This window comes from Delphinapterus leucas, chromosome 3 (assembly GCF_059928025.1).
Source record: "Delphinapterus leucas isolate spDelLeu-1000000601 "Yukka" chromosome 3, BTC_Dleu_Yukka2, whole genome shotgun sequence".
Taxonomy (NCBI): domain Eukaryota; kingdom Metazoa; phylum Chordata; class Mammalia; order Artiodactyla; family Monodontidae; genus Delphinapterus; species Delphinapterus leucas.
The window spans coordinates 99672346-99695193 of record NC_143131.1 but is presented as its reverse complement, the minus strand read 5'-3'; the positions used below and the strand labels follow the sequence as shown (position 1 = coordinate 99695193).

The window sequence follows — 22848 nt, the reverse complement described above, 5'->3', positions numbered from 1 at the left end:
ACCTATACTACCAAAAGCAATCTACAGATTCAATGCGATCCCTATCAAATTACCAGTGGCATTTTTCACAGAATTAGAACAAAAAATTTTACAATTTGTATGGAAACACAAAAGACCCCGAATAGCCAAAGCAATCTTGAAAAAGAAAAAACGGAGCTGGAGGAATCAGGCTCCCTGACTTCAGACTATACTATAAAGCTACAGTAATCAAGACAGTATGGTACTGGCACAAAAACAGAAATATATATCAGTGCAACAGGATAGAAAGCCCAGAGATAAACCCACGCACCTATCGTCACCTTATCTATGAAAAAGGAGGCAAGAATATACAATGGAGAAAAGACAATCTCTTCAACAAGTGGTGCTGGGAAAACTGGACAGCTACATGTAAAAGAATGAAATTAGAACACTCCCTAACACCATACACACAAAAAAACTCAAAATGGATTAAAGACCTAAATGTAAGGCCAGACACTATAAAACATTTACAGAAAAACATAGGCAGAACACTATGACATAAATCACAGAAGATGTTTTCTGACCCACCTCCTAGAGTAATGAAAATAAAAATAAAGAAATGGGACCTAATTCAACTTAAAAGCTTTTGCACAGCAAAGGAAACCATAAACAAGGCAACCCTCAGAATGGCAGAAAATATTTCTAAACAAAGCAACTGACAAGGGATTAATCTCTAAAATATACAAACAGCTCATGCAGCTCAAAATCAAAACAACAAACAACCCAATCAAAAAATGGGCAGAAGACTTAAATAGACATTTCTCCAAAGAAGACATACAGATGGCCAACAAACACATGAAAAGATGCTCCACATCACTAATTATTAGAGAAATGCAAATCAAAACCAAAATGAGGTATCACCTCACACCAGTCAGAATGGCCATCATCAAAAACTCTACAAACAATTAATGCTGGAGAGGGTGTGGAGAAAAGGGAACCCTCCTACACTGTTGGTGGGAATGTAAATTGATACAGCCACTATGGATAACAGTATGGAGGTGCCTTAAAAGACTAAAAATAGAACTACCATATGAACCAGCAATCTGTCTCCTGGGCATATACCCAAAGAAAGCCATAATTCCAAAATATACATGCACCCCAATGTTCATTGCAGCACTATTTACAATAGCCAGGACATGGAAGCAACCTAAATGTCCATCAACAGAGGAATGGATAAAGAAGATGTGGTAAATATATACAATGGAATATTACTCAGCCATAAAAAGGAACAAAACCGTGCCGTTTGCAGAGATGTGGACCTAGAGACTGTCATGCAGAGTGGGGTAAGTCAGAAAGAAAAAAACAAATACCATATGTCAACACATATATGTGAAATATAGAAAAATGGGACAGATGAACCTATTTGCAAAGCAGAAATAGAGACACAGATGTAGAGAACAAACGTATGGACACCAAGTGGGGAGAGGGGAGTGGGATGGATTGGGAGATTGGGATTGACATATGTACACTACTATGTATGAAGTAGATGGCTGGTGAGGGCTTACTGTATAGCACAGGGGGAAAAAAAGAAGGTGCAATCTGTTTGCAGGACATATATTAAGTTAACCTTAAAAATGCATTCCAATATACATTAGGTGCAGACAAATACTGTTTGATTCCACTTATACAAGGTACCTAGAATAGTCAACTTCATAGAGTCAGAAAGTACACTGGTAGATGCCAGGGCCCTGGAGGTGGGGGTGGGGTGGGGGAGGGGGAATGGGGAGTTAGTGTTTAATGGGGACAGAGTTTCAGTTTAGGAAGGTGAAAAATTCGGGAGATGGATGATGGTGAGAGCTGCACAACAATGTGAATGTACTTAGTGCCGCTGAACTGTGTGGTTGAATAGGGTTGAAATAGTGTGATTTATACTACGTGACTTTACCACAGGAAAAAAACATTAAAAACATTAAAACAAATGTTAGATTTGTTACTTCTCAGTACTGCTGTAAAACCTGCCTAACAAATACTATCGTCCATTTGTTGAATGCAATTGATATTTGCCTAGGAAAGCTGATGTCTCAAAAATAACAATATTATAGCCAGAGTAGTCAGTGTTTACCTTTCCCACATATCTTAACTGAGAAACTTAAGTTCAGGGAAGTGAAACAATTTGAGGGAATAATGGAATTAGTAAAAAGTAAAACAGATCTGTCTCAATTGAAGTGTTAATATTTACTCTATACCATTTTTCCAAAAGAAAAGAAATTGTATATAGAAGCCATATGGGTTTTTCTGTTTATATCCCACCCCCCAACCGAATAAGTTATTAACATACCATATTCCAATAACAAAGAAACATGTTCCTGCAATTACCCTAATACGGGCATCAGAGCCACTATGTGAGCTAAAATCTATTGGACTTAAGAGGCCAGCATCACTCCTGTAACACATTAAGTAGCTTCCTGGGGAGTGGAGGTTGAAGAAGTAATGATCACTGAGAGGAGGTATTTGTTATATATTTGTGTCTGAACTTACCCACATTTATATGTGACATTCCAGAGTCACACCATCATAGCTCTTCTCCTTAAATCAGAAAAGTTGTCAAACTATACAGAGAGTCATTGTTGAAGTTACTTTTTAGTGCATATAAAATTAGTGTTTGTCCAACAAAGGAAAAACTAAACAAAGCAAACAAACAAAAAGCAAAAACAACTGAAATAAAAGTTTTTAAAAAATGTTTCATCGAGGGCTTCCCTGGTGGCGCAGTGGTTGAGAGTCTGCCTGCTGATGCAGGGGACACGGGTTCATGCCCCGGTCCGGGAGGATCCCACGTGCCGCGGAGCGGATGGGCCCATGAGCCATGGCCGCTGAGCCTGCGTGTCCGGAGCCTCTGCTCCGCAGCGGAAGAGGTCACAACATTGAGAGGCCCGCGTACCGCAAAAAAAAAAAAAGTTTCATTGATAAAAATCAAGTTCCTGGAAACAAATTTTGGTAAAAACCTATGCCTTCTCCCATGATATGTCTCACAACAAAATAAAACTAGAAACATTGAAAAAGATAATCAGGAAATAGCAAAGATAAAATACATAAAATGACAGGAAAATCACAAACCTTTCAACATCGTCTATAGATAAGCAGTTCTTTTTCTCTTCTCAACAAAAATTAAGAAACATTAATACTGCATCACATCAAGTTTAAATTCTAATTTCTGAGGTTAACAGAAATGTTTGCAAATGTTAAGTTATAGCTAATGAACTAACATAAATGAACCATATCCTAATAGTTTTCTTTTATTAAACCAGGATGATCAAAATCAGAAAAAGTAAACATAATGAGCTATGTGCTGTAGGCATTGCAAATATTAAGTGCATTATTAAAGTTCTCTTTGATAATCTTTTCTAAAATCAATTTCAAAACGTTTCCTCAAGCCAAAGTGAGTCTATGCACTAACAGACAAAGCAACCCATGTATGATTTTCTTATTGTTTTGAATTTCTATTCCAGCTTTTCTCTTTCCTGTGGAACTGATAAGAGAAAGTGTAAGTACAAAGAGGTTCAGCAGAGAAAACTAAGCACATGCACATAAAAAACACCCATTAACGTATGTTGACACACAAGTTGCCCATAGGCAGTATTTTTGAATGGTTCTTAATTTTGTTGCTTACTACATTGATGGACTTAGAGATTATACTAGGTGAAGTAAGTCAGAAAGAGAAAGACAAATACCATATGATATTACTTATATGTGGAATCTAAAATATAACACAAATGAACCTATCAACAAAACAGAAACAGACTCACAGACATAGAGCAGACTTGTGGTTGCAAAGAGGGAGGAGGGTGGGGAGGGATGGATTGGGAGTTTGGGGTTAGTAGATGTAAACTATTATATATAAAATGGATAAACAACAAGGTTCTACTGTATAGCACAGGGAACTATACTGAATACTGCTCAGGCAACAGAAGTACTAGCTGGATTGGAGATGGGGTATGGGCACGAAAGCAAGAGGAGTCAGAGCACTTTTAGGTGTTTGAATTTTGTGCTTAAAATATTTTAAGCAGGATTACTCCAGAGAAATGTTTACATCATGGAAAGATCACTCTGCCCCATAATTGAGAATTGATTGTAGGTGGGCAGGGGTAACAGATAGAAACCTATTGGGAAAAATTGAGACCAGAAGTAATGCAGAGGAAATGTTGAAGAGAGGGTAATTTGGAGATTTTTTTTAATTAACTTTTATTGGCGTATAGTTGATTTACAATGTTGTGTACTTTCTGCTGTACAGTAAAGTGAATCAGTTATACATATACATATATCCACTCTTTTTTAGAGTCTTTTCCCATATAGGGCATTACAGAGTATCGAGTAGAGGTCCCTATGCTATACAGTAGGTTCTTATTAGTTACCTATTTTTGGAAATGGAGTCAATAGGTCTTTTTGATTAATAGGATGTACGAGAAGAACGACAGAAATAACCCCCATATTTCTGGCTTGAGAATCTAGGTTATGGTGGGCCATTCATCAAAATAAGGAATAGTGGGAGAAGATCAGCTTTTGGAGGGAACACGATTTCAATTTTGGGCAAACTGCCTACAGTAAGCGAAGTGAAGCTATGGCTGGAGATGCCAAACAGACAGCTATGGTTCTACAACTCTGAAAGTTTGGTTTCAACTCTCAGGCAGAGCAAGAAAAGTCTCTCTGTAACTCAAGCCTAAATCTCCAACGCAGTCCTGTCACTGAAAGCTCGCCCCTACACCAGCCCCTTGCACTCTTAGCCCTTTGTCCACATATGCCTTTTGACGTTGTGCCCCTTAATTCTGGGGCTCACCGAAACCCGGAAAGGCTAGACTCCAAGGCTCTGAAAGTTAAAAAAGCCCTTGTAATAAGAAAGGTCACTCCTGGGCTTTGAGCCAGGACCTCGCCCCGCCCCCGCGCTGCCTCCAACCAGGGGGGTGCGTGGCCTGGAGGCGGGGCCCTCTTCTCCCGGAGGGTTGGTGCCCCTGTCACCCCGCCCCCTGCTCCCTACAAAGGCGCGTCTACCCGTGACGCTATCCTAGCATCAGGCCAACGGCGAGCTTCTTTGCTTACTGGGCACAAGGAAGTCCGCGGGCATTTGGAATGCAGACTCGAATCAAGATGTAAAAGTGAGCCTTGGGCATGGCCACCAACGGTAAGCCAGTGGGACAACTCAGTAAACTGTGGTCTCCACGCTCCCGCTCGCTGCCGAGAAGGGTGTAGCTACGGCGACTGAGCAGCGCCAAACTTCTTCAAACGAAATCTCACGAGGGAGCCTAGCAAGCTGAGTATCGGTTCCGTCGCCAAGCTCCACCTGGCACAAGTACCCAGATCTTCATGCGGGGTATTTGCTTCAATCTTGCGTTGTAGTCTTTCCAATAATCCTGTTATTCTGTTTAAAAAAAAAAAACTGCGAAAAGAAAAAAAGGTTGTGTGCGTTATTCTTACTTTCAGAAATGTCAGCGCAAAATCAACCCAACTGTGATCTTCCATGAGGTGTGCTCAGCCACAGGCCCACAAGAGCGAGAATGAAGGCTTTCTCAGCCATTGCTGGGAAGCTAATACACCACTTCCCAGACTCACGGCTGGCCTCTGGCTAGTCGCAGAGTGAGGTGTATGATACACTACAAAAGAGGGTTGCTTTATTAGTGTACACTGTTCTCTAATGCTCTTAGCTTGTTCTCGTGTCCTCATTCTTGTGGGGGGAGGCAGAAGAAGAGACTTAAAGGTACCAGTTAAAGGTAACTCGGTCTATTTGGGATAAATGCAATCTTTCAGGATTTCTCCCTCCTCCCTTTTCTACCCTAAAGGTCACAATTAAGATAGAGGAAAGATTTGGCAGGGGTAGGAGTGGTCCTTAAAGCCCTGCTGGCCTCTGTTTCTCCCCCAAGCTACTGATAAAGTACGTGGCAGATAGAACTTGAGGTTTATTCTCTCAACATAACTGAGACGTCTCAGTGATCCTCAACCTACCTGCGCTTGGCCCCAACTCAAGTCTATCCAGCCTCTGAAACGTGTTTGCATCAGCATGTGGGCTCAGGTATTCCTAGAATCTGCTGTGCATTGTCTCTCACTCTCGGAATTATTTTAGCAACTTCTATGTGAGTCTAAAATAAAATTTTCAAACAAACAAAAATAAATCTCTTCCATGCCAGCCAGGAGCCAAGGGAAACAGGAATAGGACCTTCAGCACATTATTGCATAAACAAACAAGGCCGTTAACATTCTGCCACAGTCACTTTATGATGATTCAAAGTCACTTGCATAGCAGTGGCTTCTCAGAGTCAATATCTATCTGGTCTTTCTATCCTCTTCTCTCCCCCATCTCTTCAGGCCCTGGCCCCGGAAGGGGAAAAGGGGTGTTGGATCCCTGAAGACCCCAGGCCAACCACACCCCCTATTATCTACCCTCCTAATCTTTCTCCCTTTCCCAGTAAGAATTCTACTTAATCTCTGCTAGTCAGAACTCCTCCTAAGTTTGTCTTCTTTGCTCCGACCTTATGGATGTCTCTTTTCTAAGGGGTTACTGTTATAAGGGAGACATTAAGCTTTGTGACTTAGCCCTCATGGTGTGTGGAGAGCTGGGAGGGCATGAAGGGATGTTACAGGGAAACAGTATTTTTCTCTTTTTTGCTGCTGAGTCTCTGAACCTGCTTCCTATTGTTGGAGAATACCTCTACCTATTTCCTACCTCAGAGGCTGAAAATAAGAGACACTTACCTTCTTAGCCTCCTTGCAACCAGGCACAGCACATGTCCTAAGTTCTGCCAATCAGGTGCTTCCTCCCAAGGCTTTGAATTGGGATGGAGAGAATGACAAACTATACAGAATCCATTCTGGTGATAGGTGGTAGAAGCAGCAATGGTCTTAGCTCTAGCGGGGGTGGGCAAAATTCGGTGGTAGTGGCATCAGAAGGGTGAGTGGTGGCGTCTAGTATCCAGCTGCAAGGAGAACGGTGTCTTCACTAGACCACCTGCAGCATGATTGGGGCAGGGTTCCTGGCTGCAGAGCCCCTGACCTCACCCACTGGCCCTGAAAGTGATTCTGTCAGCTGTCACTGAGCTGCAGCTGGTTTGAGATTGCAGCTGTGCAGGGTGATTGAGCACATATAGACTACAGTAGCCAAGTTTAATATGAAAATTGATTCATTTGGGAACCAACACAGGCTTTCTAGGAGCTCATACTGCATAAGTCAGAATCAAGCCTTGGATGGAGATAGAAATTTTTCCCTGGAATCACAAGAAGTTCCCTAGGGGACCCTATACTGTAAAGGCAGCTGTAATTTACATGAACTTAAGACTCATTAATTTATCCCATACACACTACTAAATATAAAATAGATAACCAACAAGGACCTACTGTATAGCACAGAGAACTATACTCAATATTTTCTAATAACCTATAAGGGAAAAGAATCTAAAAAAAATAGATATATGTGTCTGTATTACTGAATCACTTTGCTGTACACCTGAAACTAACACAACATTGTAAATCAACTATACTTCAATTAAAAACAAAAAGACCCATTGATAGCACCAGGAACGAAGCACCTCAGACCTGGTTTTTCCTCAAGCTCAGTTTAGTAGGTAGCAATCTAATGGATTTTTTGCTCATTTTTTTTCTCTTTTATCTTGTTTCTTAGCCTTGGATAGATGACCCAGTTTGGACCTAATGCAGCAAGAAAATATCCGCAGGAAAAAAATCTTTTTAAAATGCATCTTTCAGAGTAGGAAAGTTTATGTCCATGTGGCCTTACTGGACCTCTGAAGCACCCAACGTCTTGGTGGTAACAGTAGCTACAGCACAGCTGGAGAAAGCTTGGGTTTCTGCAAGAGGAGTGCATGAAAGCACAACTAACATCTCTACAGAAGATTTTTCCCAATAGAGTTTAGGTTCACAGACCCTGGCCAACCAGCACAGTATGACTAGTAACCTGACAGGCTTAAACAAGAACTTTTCTCTTTCCTCCATCCCACAGATAATCCTAAATAAATTGGCTGGCAACTGCAGTAAGGGTCTGGATTGCACTGGAATCTGGGAGTGTCATTTTTGCTTATGATAACTGCTGCTAGTGTTTTTCCAGCAGTGAGGCTGCTACTACACTGACCTTCTGTATGCTGTGCTCTTTGTTTTTTGTTTGTTTGTTTTTTCAGCAATAGAAACATCAATGGTTTAATGGATGGGTGATCTTGCACATCTGAAGCAAGGTCCTGGAGCTACATCCCACCATGTGCTGCGGACAGTGGGCAGGACATGTTAGCAGTCTTTGTTCTGCTGTGCTCTTCGGAAAAGTAAGACACAGAGAGAATCGCAGCTCGGTTAGGCCTACTTTGGAGGTTAGAGGAGTTACATCCATTTCTAGTATAACAGGGCAAGATATGGTGATAGCACTAAGTGGTGGACAGTGTATAAAAGTTAAGTTTTTAATAAAAGCAGGACCATGTTTTCCATTTTAAACTTATCTCTTGGTACTTGCCTGGCTGTCCAGTGGTTGAGACTCCACACTTTCACTGCAGGGGGCACGGGATCGATCCCTGGTCGGGGAACTAAGATCCCATATGCAGTGAGATGCAACCAAAAGTTAAAAAAAAAAAAAAAAAGCTTACCTCTTGTGCAGTCAGAACCCTATGCAGGAGGTAAGATCTGAATATTCATGCATTCAGCCTTTACTTCTTAAGGGTGCTATGAGTCAGGCACTGTTCTTGGCCTAAGAACAGAACGGACAAGGTCCCTGCACTTATAGATCTTACGTTCTAGAGAAGGGAGAGGATAAACAGCAAAGGAAGAAATGATTTCATCTCACTGCAAGTGCTAACGAAAAATTGTATCAATTTATCAAACAGAACGCATTACGTTCTAGGCAACTTGTTAATGTTTTACAAATATTAACTCAACACCCTAAAAAGTAAGTGCATAATTATCCTCATTTTTAGATGGGAAACCTAAAGCGCAAAAAGGTGAAGTAATTTAGCTAGCATGTAGTAAAGAGAGGATTCAAACCCCAGTGGCAGAACTCTGTTGCCTGAAACAAGCTAACAGGATTCGAAAGAGATAGAAAGTTGAGACAGAGGAGGGAAGTACTAATTTAGAGAGGGCATCCAGGAAAGGCTTATGAGCAGATGAATTTTGAGCTGAGACTTGAAAGTTGAGAAGAAACGGTCAAGCAAGGATTGTGACGGAGCTCTCCAAGCAGCATGAACAGTACATGCAAAGGACCTGTGGGGAGAATACCGTCTCACCTCCTGGCACAAGAGGAGGTCACAGAAGGAGGCAGGGACCGGATAGTGTGGAATCTTGGAGGCCACAGTGGAAAGTATGGATTTTATTCTAGTTATAATGGGGAGCGCTTCGGAAGCGGAGGAGTAAAATGATCCGTTGTGCAAAACTACATATTCCCCTCTGTGCACTTACAAGAATGTAAATGTGTAGAGAAAAGCCCAGGGGAACATACCACCTGATTAAGTGGTTAGTTCTGGGCATGATTTGGGACCATGGCAATGATCAAGGGGACTTTGGCTTTTTCTGTTTTTTACCTGAAAAACTACTTGTGTAATTATACAAATGAATAACTTCTAAAAACAGTTTAAGCTCCATAAAATCCCATGTGTTGTGCAGCTTAAAACCCTCTCAGTTACAAGCAGCTGCATCACTCTGAACTAAACACAGTATCTGTGGAGCTTGTGAACTCTGCTTCAGACACAAACCTGAATTACAGGATGTATATCTCCCTTAGAGAAACCGCAAGCAGTCCTGTGTATTGCGTAGTGAGCAAAACCTCTTAGGGAAAAGTTGGTAAGACTGAAAAGAGGCACAGTAAGTAAAGCTGATTGTGAGGTTGAGAAAACCCAAATAGGGAGTAAGAACTTGATAAATGAACTTGTTTACAAAATAGAAATAGACTCACAGACATAGAAAACAAAACTTATGGTTACCAAAGGGGGTGGGAGGATAAATTAGGAGTTGAGATTAACAGATACACGCTACTGTATATAAAATACATAAGTAACAAGGACCTACTGTATAGCACAGGAAAGTATATTCAATATCCCGTAATAATCTATGATGGAAAAGAAGCTGAAAAATAGATAGATATGAATAACTGAATCACTTTGCTATACACCTGAAACAACATTGTAAATTAACTATACTTGAATTTTTTAAAAACGGTTAAAAAAAAAAAAAATAAGAACTTGGCTGGTTTCTCCCAGTTGGAAGCAATTGATAATTCTATGCATTGTCTAAACTATAAAAACCAGTTTTAGTATATAGTGAGCTACTGCCAGTTTTGTCTTTCTTTGTAGAAGGTACCTGATGAAATGTGCTTTAAGAGTAACCTGGATTATCTTGGACACCTACTCCCATGACCGTTGAGCCACCTGGGATTTACTACACACTTTCACATCTCATTGCTTTCAATCTTCCTCCTTCCTGTCCACACCCTCTCACTCATCACATGGCTTATTTCCTGCTACGTGACTCTTCACCTCAGCTCCTTTCATTATGCTTGGAGTCTTTAGAAGCCCTGTGCATGATCCAGCCAATGCCCTGCTTCCTAGTAGCTTAATGCCCTCACTTCCAGTGACTTCTTATCCAGTCAACTTTGGCAACTTTTTCCCATAGTCACACCCTGGACATGTTCGTTACCAGTTATCACTTTGGCAATCTCACATCCAAACCTTTCCAGCTCAAGTACTCCCATTGCAGAATCCTTCCCTCTCATGGCAACTTCCAACGCATCCCTCCGTGTCTCTCTGGACACCCAGAGCCTCTTTCTGTCTTCCTTTCTGTCTTGCTTAGACTCCATGACTCATCATTATAATCCACAACCTTGCTTCTCTTTTCCTCCTAGAAAACTTTTCACTCCTAGAAAACTTTGAGATTTTCCAGCTTAAAATGTCTTCTAATTTCTATGATCATTTCTTTCTTGATGCATGAGTTATTTACAGATATATTTCTTCATAACCAATATATGGGGATTTCCTAGTAATCTTTTTGTTGTTGATTTTGAGCTGAATGCCTTATTATCAGAGAACATATTCTGATTTCAATCCTTTTAAACATATTAAGGTTGGCTTTATGACCCAATTTTAGTAAACTTTGATTCAATGTTAGTAAGGATTCCATGTATATTTGAAAAGAATGTGTAATTTGCAGTTTGGGGCTCAGGGTTCTATACATGGCTATTAGGTTAAGTTTGCAGATCATATTTTTCAAGCCTTTTATATCCTTACTGATATTTTGCCTGCTTGTTCTATCAGTTACTGAGAAAAATGTGTATAAAATACCCCACTCTGACTGTAGACTGTGAGGAAAGTCTAATGATTTAACACAGATTAGTAGAAAATATAGAATGAGAAAATGCAAGGAAAAGTTCTGGAAAGAGTGATACAAGTTATTTTTACTTGGAAGTGACACCTCGATTTTTTTTTTAATGAGTTTATTTATTTATTTATTGTTTATTTATTTTATTTATTTATTTTTGGCTGTGTTGGGTCTTCGTTGCTGTGCGCAGGCTTTCTCTAGTTGTGGCGAGCAGGGGCTACTCTTCGCTGCAGCGCGTGGGCTTCTGATTGCGGTGGCTTCTCTTGTTGCAGAGCAGGGGCTCTAGGTGCACGGGCTTCAGTAGTTGAGGCGCATGGGCTCAGTTGCTCCACAGCCTGTGGGATCTTCCCGGACCAGGGAATCGAACCCATGTCCCCTGCACTGGCAGGCGGATTCTTAACCACTGCGCCACCAGGGAGGTCCGACACCTCAATTTTAACCCCATCTTCTTCTCTTTCTATCTTCATAGACTTGTATAAATTTTTTAACTGCCCATAATCTCCTCCTAAAAGATATCATTTAAGTGCCTAGTAAGTAGTAAATGCTCAGTAAAATTTAATTTTCTTCCTCTTATGCAGAGGAACTGAAGGTTTACTCTAGAACAACCCAGTGACTATAACTGTAGTCACCTGTAATCACAGGTGGTTGGATATATTTATGCTTACCTGTGGGTAGAGTCCCTGGCATGAACCATGGGTTCAGTACTTTCCATATAATTCTCAGTATTAAAGAATTTCTTCAACATTTGTATATGAGAGGTGGCTTAACAAGTTTATTCGTTATCTGTTGTTACACAACAAATTACTACAAAACCTAGACAGTTTAAAATCACAAACATTTATTTATTATTTCAGCTTCTATGAGTCATAAATCTGGGCCTGGTTTAAGGGGGTACCTCCAACTCAGAGTTTCTCAAAATGTGTCTCACAAGGCTGTAATCAAGGTGTCGACTGGCTGCAGTCATCTCAAGGCCCATTTGGGGGAGGCTCCACTCTGAGCCCACTCCTGTGGCCACGCGTAGGCCTCCGGTCTTTGCTGGCTATTGGCTGGAGACATGAGTTCCTTGCCACGTGGGCCTCTCCATAAAGCTCCTCACAACTTGGCAGTTGTCCTCCCTCAGAGCGAGCAAATGAGAGAGCAAGAGAAGGCACCTAGACAGAAGCCATAGCCTCTTTTTTTTTTTTTTTTTAATAGACTTCATTTTTTAGAGCAGTTTTAGATTCACAGCAAAATTGGGCAAAAAGTACAGAGGGTTCTTATATAACCCCTTCCCCGACACATGTACGACCACGCACACGCACACCGTGGACATCCCCCGCCAGAGTGGTAAATTTGTTACAACTGATGAGCCTATATTGACACAACATTATCACCGAAAGTCCACATTTAGGTATTGTACATTTTATTGGTTTTGACAAATGTATAATGACATGTATCCTCCATTATTGTACCATACAGAATAGTGTCACTGCCTTAAAAATCCTCTGTGCTCTGCCTGTTCATCCCTCTCTCTCCCTAACCCCTGGCAACCACGGATCTTTTTACTGTCTTCATTTTTATTTATTTATTTATTTTTTGTCTTTTCCAGAATGTCATATAGTAGGAATTATACAGTGGGGAGTCTTTTCAGATTGGTTTCTCTCACTTAGAACATGCACTTAAGTTTTCTCCATGTCTTTTCATGGCTTGATAGCTCACTTCTTTTTAGCACTAAATAATATTCCATTGTCTGGATGTACCACAGTTTATTTACCATTCCATCTGCTGAAGGACACCTTCGTTGCTTCCAAGTTTTGGCACGCCATAGTCTTTTTGTAACCTAATCTTAGAAATAACATCCCATTACTTCTGTGGAGTTCAGTTCATTGGAAGCAAATCAATAAATCCAGCCCGCACTCAAAAGGGAGAGATTACACAAGGGTGTGAATATCAAGATGGGGGAGGGAGGATCACAGAAGCTATCTCGAAGGTTGCCTACCACACCAGGGAAGACAAGTGTTTACAGCGACCTTGACCACGCCCAACCAGCCACATCAGTGAAAGGATGCCCTTTATAGAATCTGTGCCTGAAAAGAGTCTACTCTTGTTTTATTGTAGAATAGTTTACCAGAGTACTAAAACTACTGAGCGACACAAATGGATGCTCTTTTTGCTCATTTTGAGAATGATCCTAAAGCAATGCGCAGCACTATAAAATTTTCTGCCGGTTCATTTTACTAGAAAAATAGAATCTACTTCTGGCACATTTTCTTGTACAGCTGCCCATTCCATTCAAGTTTTTAAAATTGAGAAGACCTCCCAACTGAACTATGCCATTTATTCCGCTCCTCCCTGTACTGCAGAGTGGAGTATATAATAGAGGACAAAATGTCTGATAAATAAAATAATTCCAGTATTATTTCACATATTATATCACATATATTTACATATACTTCTGTACAGAAACGACAATGAGCTGAATATACGGTTTTACAAAGTAGGCACCCACTTGAGAAATGTTCGGATGTAATGTTAAAGTGCAATGTGCCAAATTTAAAATAAAGAATATTTATTACTGCTCACAGTAAAATATGTATATATGTGATATCGTTTTATATAGAGATTGATAAAATATCACTGGAATGTATATATGAATTCAGATTCTACTTTTTTTGGTAGGGAAACTTTATACTATTTACCATCAAGTGGAATGGAAAGGTGAAATCTGGTGCTTTTTTTCACCCGCAGATCCTAAAATCCCCATACTAGTCCAACATTTGGGGGAAAAGTATTTGTGAAACCATCTCTCGGTGGGAACAGTGGATCTACATGCTTATTTACAACTTTTAACAGATGAATCCCTTAACTCTCTGAGAGGTGTGTCCAAATGTAGCATGGAACCTCTGCTCTTTGCCTTATTGGATAGTTACATCCAACCTGAGTATGTTAAACAATTTGGTGATTTCTGCCTCAGGTGGAAACATGAAGGTCCACGATAGTTAGAAAACAGTGGCACCACATTACCACAAGAGGGAGTAAAGAGCCACAAAAACATCTCATACGGCTAGGCTCTAGCATTTTGGAGAAAACAGAACTTTTGCTGTTTCTATTCCCCCCACACTCTTACCTCTTCTAACAATCCAGAGACTTTCTTCTGGCCAAAGGCAGGCCCAGTACCTACAGATCTCTCTGTAGAAATGAAGAAAATAGAACCGGGAGCAGCTTACTTCTCCTGTGCTGTCCCAGGCTGACTTTCCAGAGGAATGCTCCCAGATACCGATTCACACAGAAGTGGGTTCCTGTCTCATTGCTGAAGACACCCTTCAGTGCCTGCCTCTGCTCTCTGATTCACCACCCAAGCCCAAATATCTGGTTTATGAGAACACATGCAATGTTCAGTGATTCAAGTAGTTCTTGAATTAACTTACCACAGCACTAAAGTAACTAGGTAATACAGTGGCCAATGAGTAACTTTCAAAGGCCAACAGTAAGCACTCAATAAGCAGAGAAAGGTCAGACTTTGAGTCTAAGAAAACACACCTTTCTTGGAATGACATAAATAGAAATCCTCAGTTATAATCCACAATCATTGCTGAGTCCTTTGCGCCTGGGGAAGTTCTAAAACTCCGAGCCCCATAAATGGTAGCGCATTATACCGAATTAACCGTCCAGGGTGTTTGGGGATTTTTTCATTGTTAGCACAGCCTGGGGAAAAAAAAAAAGTGATGAATAGAGCTGAATAAGATAGTTTTCCCTCATCAGAGTTAGTCAGACGCTGCAGGCAGAATGTCAGGCAAAAAATACAGGGAAGAGTAAATACAATGGGAGATAACTTATGACTGTGACCGTAGAAATGTGATTCCTTGAGTCCTGACTGATGCTTACTAATCCTGTTTGGATTCAACAGAACAGGTTTCCAAACTACGATTTAAAACTTTTCTTGAAAATAAATTATCAAATCACTGCCGCAAGAGTTCCCTCTTTTACTAGATTTCTATGATAACTCTTCTCCAAAGAGTTCAAAGTGTTGTACTGAATAGAAGTGTGAATTTTTTAAAAACACTGTCAGAGGCGAAGCTTAATCTAGTCATGATGCTGGGAGGAAGGTTGGGAGATGGGAAAAACCATAACCAAGATGTCTTGAAGACTGAAGATGACTCCAGGTGGCTGAAGAAAGAGCAATGGCGAAATCTTTTGGCCTGAAAACTTTCAGCTAGCTAAAGGAATGAGAATACAGCCATGGCCCTGTACAACAGCAATCTTGAAAGCTTGGGGGAGCTAATTGCAACTTGGGAGACATGTCACATCTTGAATCTTGGAATCTTCCAACAGACTTCAGATCCAGAACGTTTCATGATACAATTCCCAAAACTCCTCTCCCTAACACTCTTCTGCTATGAACACTGGTCCCTCTTCTACAATGCTCATTTATTACTAAGAAATATATGCCTCCAACTCACCACATACTTGTATTCCTGCCATTGTATCAGTGTTCCTTCCCAGCTTTAGATCTGCTCAAGTCAACGTGATTTTACAGTTGCGCCCCAAACGCTCAGAAACGCCTGAGAAGCAGGCCAGCCTTGTACACAGGCCAAGTCTCTAAGTCAAGCTCTAAGAAGTCTCAGCAAAGGAACGTGAAGTCCCGGTGGCTTGTCATGATCCATCTCTGCAGTCAGCGGAATATGAAGCTTTGATTGGTCAGACCTGGGTCACAGGCCACGTTTAGAGCTGGGGGTGAAATTAGCTCTATCTACATTGAGCGTAGGAGAAGAGTAGATCCCCAGTTAATGTGAGAAGCTATGAAATAGAGTAAATGGGTACTTCCCTGGTGGCACAGTGGATAAGACTCCACGCTCCCAATGCAGGGGGCCTGGGTTCGATCCCTGGGCAGGGAACTAGATCTCACATGCATGCCACAACTAAGAGTTCGCATGTCACAATTAAGGAGGCTGCATGCCACAACTAAGGAGCTGGCAAGCTGCAACTAAGAAGCCTACCTGCTACAACTAAGGAGCCAGCCTGCTGCAACTAAGACCCGGTGCAACCAAATAAATAAATAAATATTTTTTTTTAAAAAAAAAGAAATAGTATAAATGAATTCTGGGCAGCCAAGAAGTAACACATGTCTACCTCCGCCACTTTTCAGGCCTTCCCTCTCTATCATATCCTGCACAGGCCCATTTAGCTTCCAGGGAAACTTGGATGTCTGAATCTAGTGAAAATGGAGCCCTTGGTGTTGTACAGTGTGGTGGCTCTGACTATTCACAACCACATACCAGGTCATTGCTGTGTGATGAGGCTCATTAGTATCCATTTACTCAATACTGTTTGAGTATCTGCTCATATATTTTGTTAATTTCTATTGTCACCAAGTCACCCCCCCACCATACACACACACACACACATCACAGGGAGACAAGCCAAGCCAATGATAACATCTGACAGCAACAAAAATGACCTCAGATAATAGGCATCATGGTGATAGGGGAAACTTCAAGGATGGTCAGGGTGATGGAAGGTGTTCATTACCACTGTTTTAAATTCATCTTAGAACAAGGCATGTCATCTGTACAAAATTCATGTAAAATAAATCATTTGTTTCAAATAAACATCTCTATTCCCCCCTTTCAGCATTGTATTTAAACAAAATAAATTAAAAGAGTAGATACTTTTTACCCACATCTGGTTCCTGTATTAACCACATGTAATCAAATCAATTATTGAGTGGTTCACTAGGGAAGAGTGATTATCCTTCCACAGTGAGACATCTCCAAATTTTCAGAGCAGCAAGCAGATATAATGAGAATATAACAATTCTTCCAGGAGAGACATTCTTTTTCCTCAAAGTGATCCAGTTCTGCCCCCACAGTGTGTAATTTGCCACTGGAACATCCCACTATCAGCCTTTTGGATGGTCCTGGGGGTACTGACTCCTAGGAACTAGGTCTCCTGATGCTCTCAGACCTACCGTGAACAAATGTGGGCTCAGGAACTGGAGGGTGAGAACTCCCATCCTGCTAGACTGGAGAGCGCACAGGCAAGGAGCAGTGTGTGTGTGGTTAAAAGGGCAGCTACCATCCCAGCTCCACCACATACCACCTGTGTGCCCTTTAACAGTCTTTCTTTCTGAGCCTGAGTTTTCTCACCTGTAAAATGGTGATAAGAGTTCCTACCCTCTAGAGTTGTGATGGAGATAAGATGGTCCACAGAGAGAGTTTAGCATAGTGCCAGGCACATGGTACTTAATAAAGATTGGTTTTGATTAGGGTTTTGATTTGTGTTATCTTTTTTTTTTCTCACTTTGTTTTTAAGTGCCCAGGAGGTAAAGCTTGGCCTGAACTCTTACTTCCATCAGGAGGACTGTCATTGACAACTTGGAGCAACCTTAAACAAGAGGAACTCAGTTAGATAACTTGGTCCTTCACTAAATATAAGAAAACAACCAGTACTTAGATTTCCCTTTACTTACCAACTTGGAAGAGCTAGCAAACAAATTTTAGTCAGCCTAAGGAATGTTTAAAAACCCTAATATCCTCTTTCTAGAGAGTTTGTCCTTCTAGTTTACATTATTTTGACTCAGTTCTGGTTCAAAGATATGATGCATCACACAATCTTAAAAGGAAAAGGTCAGAGCATTATTAAGAGTGATAGCTTCTACTTATTGAGGATATACTAGACATCCTGCTATGAATGTTTTATGTGCCTTAGTGATTATTTGAGATAGGCACTGGGTATGCCCATTATACAGATGAGGAAACTGAGAAATGAAATGAAAGAAAAGAAGTTTCAAAGAAATGAAATCACATTCCCAAACTCCAACTACGAAGCTTGTTTCCTTAACATTAGGCCACTTTGCAGTCTTCCAAAATACTTTCAGTGATTGCAAATGCTTAAAAATAATAAAACTTAATTTGAATCAATATATTTTCATGATACTTTAGGACAGACTTTAATTCTGAGTTCTAACTGGTCTGTCTCCACTGACCAGGTCAGGTGCCTACTAGTCTGTTTCTAGGCAAAGTTTCCCGGCACTAAGTTTTCTTAGGTTCCCTCTCCCTTCTCTAAAAGAGCAAGCACTTTCCACAGGGAATATAAAATCAACCTAGAAATCATCTTGTATCAATCAGAACTCTTTCAGTTATAGTAAAGAAACTTGACTCAAACTGGCTTAAGCAAAAAAATTAAATGTATTGGCTCCTGAAACTGGAGAAGTCCAGGGGAAGGCGACTGCAGGTGAGGCTGGAAGTACTGCCTCAGATGATAGCATCGGGACTCACTTTCTCTCCATCTCTCCATCCCTCCACTTTCCAGGTTCCTTTCTTTCTCAGCCTGCCTCTCTCCTCAAGGCAGCACATTGGCTGCCAGAAGCTCCAGACTCACAGCCTCATAGTTTCAAGTCCGGGGGGAAGACAGAAGGATTCTTTCCCTGTATCTCTAGCAAAAGTCCTAGGATGACTTACAGTTGAGCCTGATTGCACAGCTGCATTGCATGTTCATTCTTGAATCAATCACTGACACAAAGGGGAGGCCATGCTCTGATTGACCAGACCCACGTCATGTGCTCAACTGTCATCAGAGTTACCATCAGCATCTGGATAGAGAGCTGGAGGGAGGTGGTACTGCTGTCCTACAGAGAAACCAGCATGTTCTTAACAATAGAAAGAGAATGGATGCTGAGCAACAAAATGTAAATGACCACAACATAAACGATGTTAGGTCCTAATACCCTATGAGCCTAGGGACTCAACTACACATACTCTTAACTAAACTCTGGGCCCATGAATGACAACATGACATAACATTAGAAATCAGAACAATTCCTAAAATCATGGCCAGATAACGATTGCCAACCTATGGGCAGAGGTCCTAAGTTCGGGCAAAATATAAAGAGTTAATACAAAGCATCTCTCACTCAACAATTAAGTTATGCCAGAGTCAATACCTGTGAATCCAGAGCAATGTAACAAGTATCAATCATCCCTCTTTCCCCACACTCACTTTGTCATGACCTTGGAAATTCCAGGATTTAAAATAAAGGAGCCATAACAGAGACTAAAGGAGCCAGAGGCAAGCAGGCTCAGAAGCTTTCAGCTTATCCTGAAGAGCTAACGCAGGAGAAAGGTTCTTCTCAGATGGTGTCCATATGGTTTACATATAGTGTACATGGAATTTGTGTCAAATCTACAGCCAGGGACAAGAGTGATGCAGAAGGAACAAACCAATCACCTTTCTTAGAGCTGGGATACACCGAGAACATGACCTCAGCCTGGCACCGGTGAATGAGAGGAGTCATTGTTGAAGGGAGCCAGTGAACTGCTAAGACGGAATGTGGCTCTGGTTGGATGAAACCGTTAGCACAGCCCTGGTACCCTTGGTTGAATATGTTATTACATTTCAAAAGTAAAGGGAAAGGTGCAACACGATAGCTAGTGAATATTTTCAAAATGAAGATTATCATTTATCTCCAAATACGAATCTTCCTCAAATATAAACTGCTAATTTAAAAGGCCTCAAGTATTAAGTCTCCTAGATAAATTCTCTGTGCATCTGATTCCTTCTTCATAAAACAGCCTGGATGATGGTTTTAGTTTCAAATCTAAAATTCAACAGCAAGCATTTTCTTAGAAAAGGCAGCTACTAACTACAGAGGTATCTTAGTCCAGCGATGTGGCCTCAGTTCACACTAAAAACCACTCCCATCACCTCCGCATCCCTGTCCACATTCTCCAGGTGGTGGTGATGATGATGGTGATGGTGGTGGTGATGGCGGCAGCTAACAGGAATCGAGCCCTTATTATATGCTAAACGCTCTTCTTTACCTAAGTGCTTTACATAGATAATTTAAGTATTGCAATTATCTTCACTTAATGGATAAAAATAACAAGAGATGGAGAAAATAGTAACCTGCACAAGGTCACAGCCTGCAAGTGACTCCCTCACCCAGATGTTTAACCCAATCGTCTGATTTGTGGACATGACAGTATGGATCTCAATTTTATTGCTGTCAGTAACAAGCTAGTTGTTACTTGTAATAATTTTCAGCATTCAAATTTGGATATGCATGAACAAGCCTCACATAGGTAAGGACAGGACTAAGATGATTTAGGTCATTTTTTGACAGCAACTTTCTTTGACCCATCACAGAACATTCTGTCATTGAATATCTGAAACTAGAGAAGGAGAATCCTCAGGATTCAACTCGACCACCTACCCATTTTCTGGAAGCCGTAGGGTGCTGTACAGTGTAGGGCTCTCGGTATCAGTCCTGGGTTCAAGTCCTGGCTCTGCCACTTACCAGCTGAGTCACTGGGAAATTTTCTTATCTTTTCAGTGTTAGTTTCTCTTCTATAAAGTAGAGGATAAACATCACATACCTCATAGTGAAAAAGTACGATATAAGACAGCTATTTTATTTTAGCCCCAGTAAATGCTTCACGATAGCATCATATTCAGGGTGGGAAAGTCTGAATCCCAAGATGATCAATATAAGATATCTGCAGAAGGGACAGAAAGTTCAGAAGAACACAGGCAAGGATTAAATTCAGAGACAGCCGTTCTATCTCTGCAAGAACTAATCTTTTTTTATATAAATTTATTTATTTTATTTTATTTATGGCTGTGTTGGGTGTTCGTTGCTGCACGCAGGCTTTTCTCTGGTTGCGATGAGCAGGGGCTACTCTTCGTTGTGGTGTGCAGGCTTCTTATTGTGGTGGCTTCTCTTGTTGGGAGCACGGGCTCTAGGTGCGTTGGCTTCAGTAGTTGTTGTGGCTCGTGGGCTCTAGAGTGCAGGCTCAGTAGTTGTGGCACATGGGCTTAGTTGTTCTGCAGCATGTGGGATCTTGACTGAAATAACCCTCAACATGCCACTTTGTCTTTCCTGGAGCAAAGAACAATTTTATCATCTGTAAAAACTTCCATCAAAGTTTCCCTGATCCACTCTCACTTGTAGGTAGGGTTTTCAAATTATAACTATAGCAGCAGAGCTGCTAAGTGTGAGGAAAGGTGGGGGAGGGGGGTAGGAGGCACAGGTCAGGCAATTGGCCTCTACCTTTAGGAGTGCCCCTTCTTGAGATGCCAAGAAGCTGATGGTGATGGTTCAACACCTTTCAGGGAAGTATGATGCCTGCTCCAACTCATTAGTCTTGCTTTTGATAATATCTGCTTCCCCACTACCAAAGCTATCCCTCCTAAAATCAGCTCTTACTCCCTTGAAAAGTGGACCAAGAAGGTGGAGAGGGTAGAAGGTTGGCTCAGTAGTTTATATTTCAGAATTCATCTCACCATCATCATTATCCCACAATATTATTTGGTCATTGGTGTTTATCAGGCATCAGAACTACTGTTGGTTGGCTCTTTTAATTCCACAACATACCTTGGAGAGTATCCACATGGTATTTGCTGCCTAAAGTTGGCAGTCAGTCACTCTTAGAGACGATTCAAGAGAATACTTGATGAATCTTATGAGTAAGAGAAGCCACACACAAAGGAGTAAATACTGAATGATTCCATTTATATGAAGTTCAAAAACAGGCAAAACTAATCTAGTGCTAGAAGTCAAAGTACTGGATGCCTTGGGTGGGGATTTCTGAGTAATAGAAATGTTCTTAATCAGACTGCTGGTTAACAGGTGTGTTTCCTTTGTGAGAAAATTCTAGCACTGTATCCTTATGATTTTTCTATATGTATGTTATTCTTCAATAAGTTTACTGAGAAGAGGAGGAGGAGAGGGGAGTAGAGGAGGAGGAGGAGAGAATGGAATAAAATAAAGAACAAAAGGAAATGAATGAAAATTTAAAACAAAAAGGTAAACAATATTAAGAGCTTGAAAAGATGTTCAACGTCATTAGTTAAAATCACAATGAGCTATCACTACATACGTATTAGAACAACTACAATTAAAAATAGTGATAGGGCTTCCCTGGTGGTGCAGTGGTTAAGAGTCCGCCTGCCCATGCAGGGGACACGTGTTCATGCCCCTTTCCGGGAAGATCCCACATGCCGCGGAGCGGCTGGGCCCATGAGCCATGGCCGCTGAGCCTGCATGTCCGGAGACTGTGCTCCGCAACGGGAGAGGCCACAACAGTGAGAGGCCTGCATACTGCAGAGAAAAAAAAAAAAATAGTGATAATGCCTAATGCTGACAAGGATGTGGAGAAACTTGATCTCTCACACATTGCCAGGGTGAACGTAAAACGGCATAACCACTCTGGAAAATGGTTTTTGCAGTATTTATGATATGGTTCAACAATCACAAGCTTTGGCATTTATCTCAGAGAAACAAAACTCTTTGCACACAAAAACATGTGTACAAATATTCATAGAAACTCTATAAGAAAATATTGGAAACAACTCAAATGTCAATCAATGGGTGAATGGTTGAATAAACTCTAATACATCCATATACTAGAATGCTACTCAGTAATAAAAAGGAATGAATTACTGATACATGCAGCATGCCCATGGATTTCAAGGGCGTTACGCTTAGTGAAAAAGAAGTCAATCTCAAATAGTTACATACTGTGTGATTCTGTTTACACAACATTCTCAAAGATATAAAACTGTAGAGGTGGA

At 41.0% G+C, this 22848-nt stretch overlaps 1 pseudogene; it reads right to left on the bottom strand.

Moving 5' to 3' along the window:
* Window positions 1–22848, bottom strand: part of LOC149749620 (large ribosomal subunit protein eL32 pseudogene) — a 43014-nt pseudogene that overhangs the window by 5884 nt on the left and 14282 nt on the right.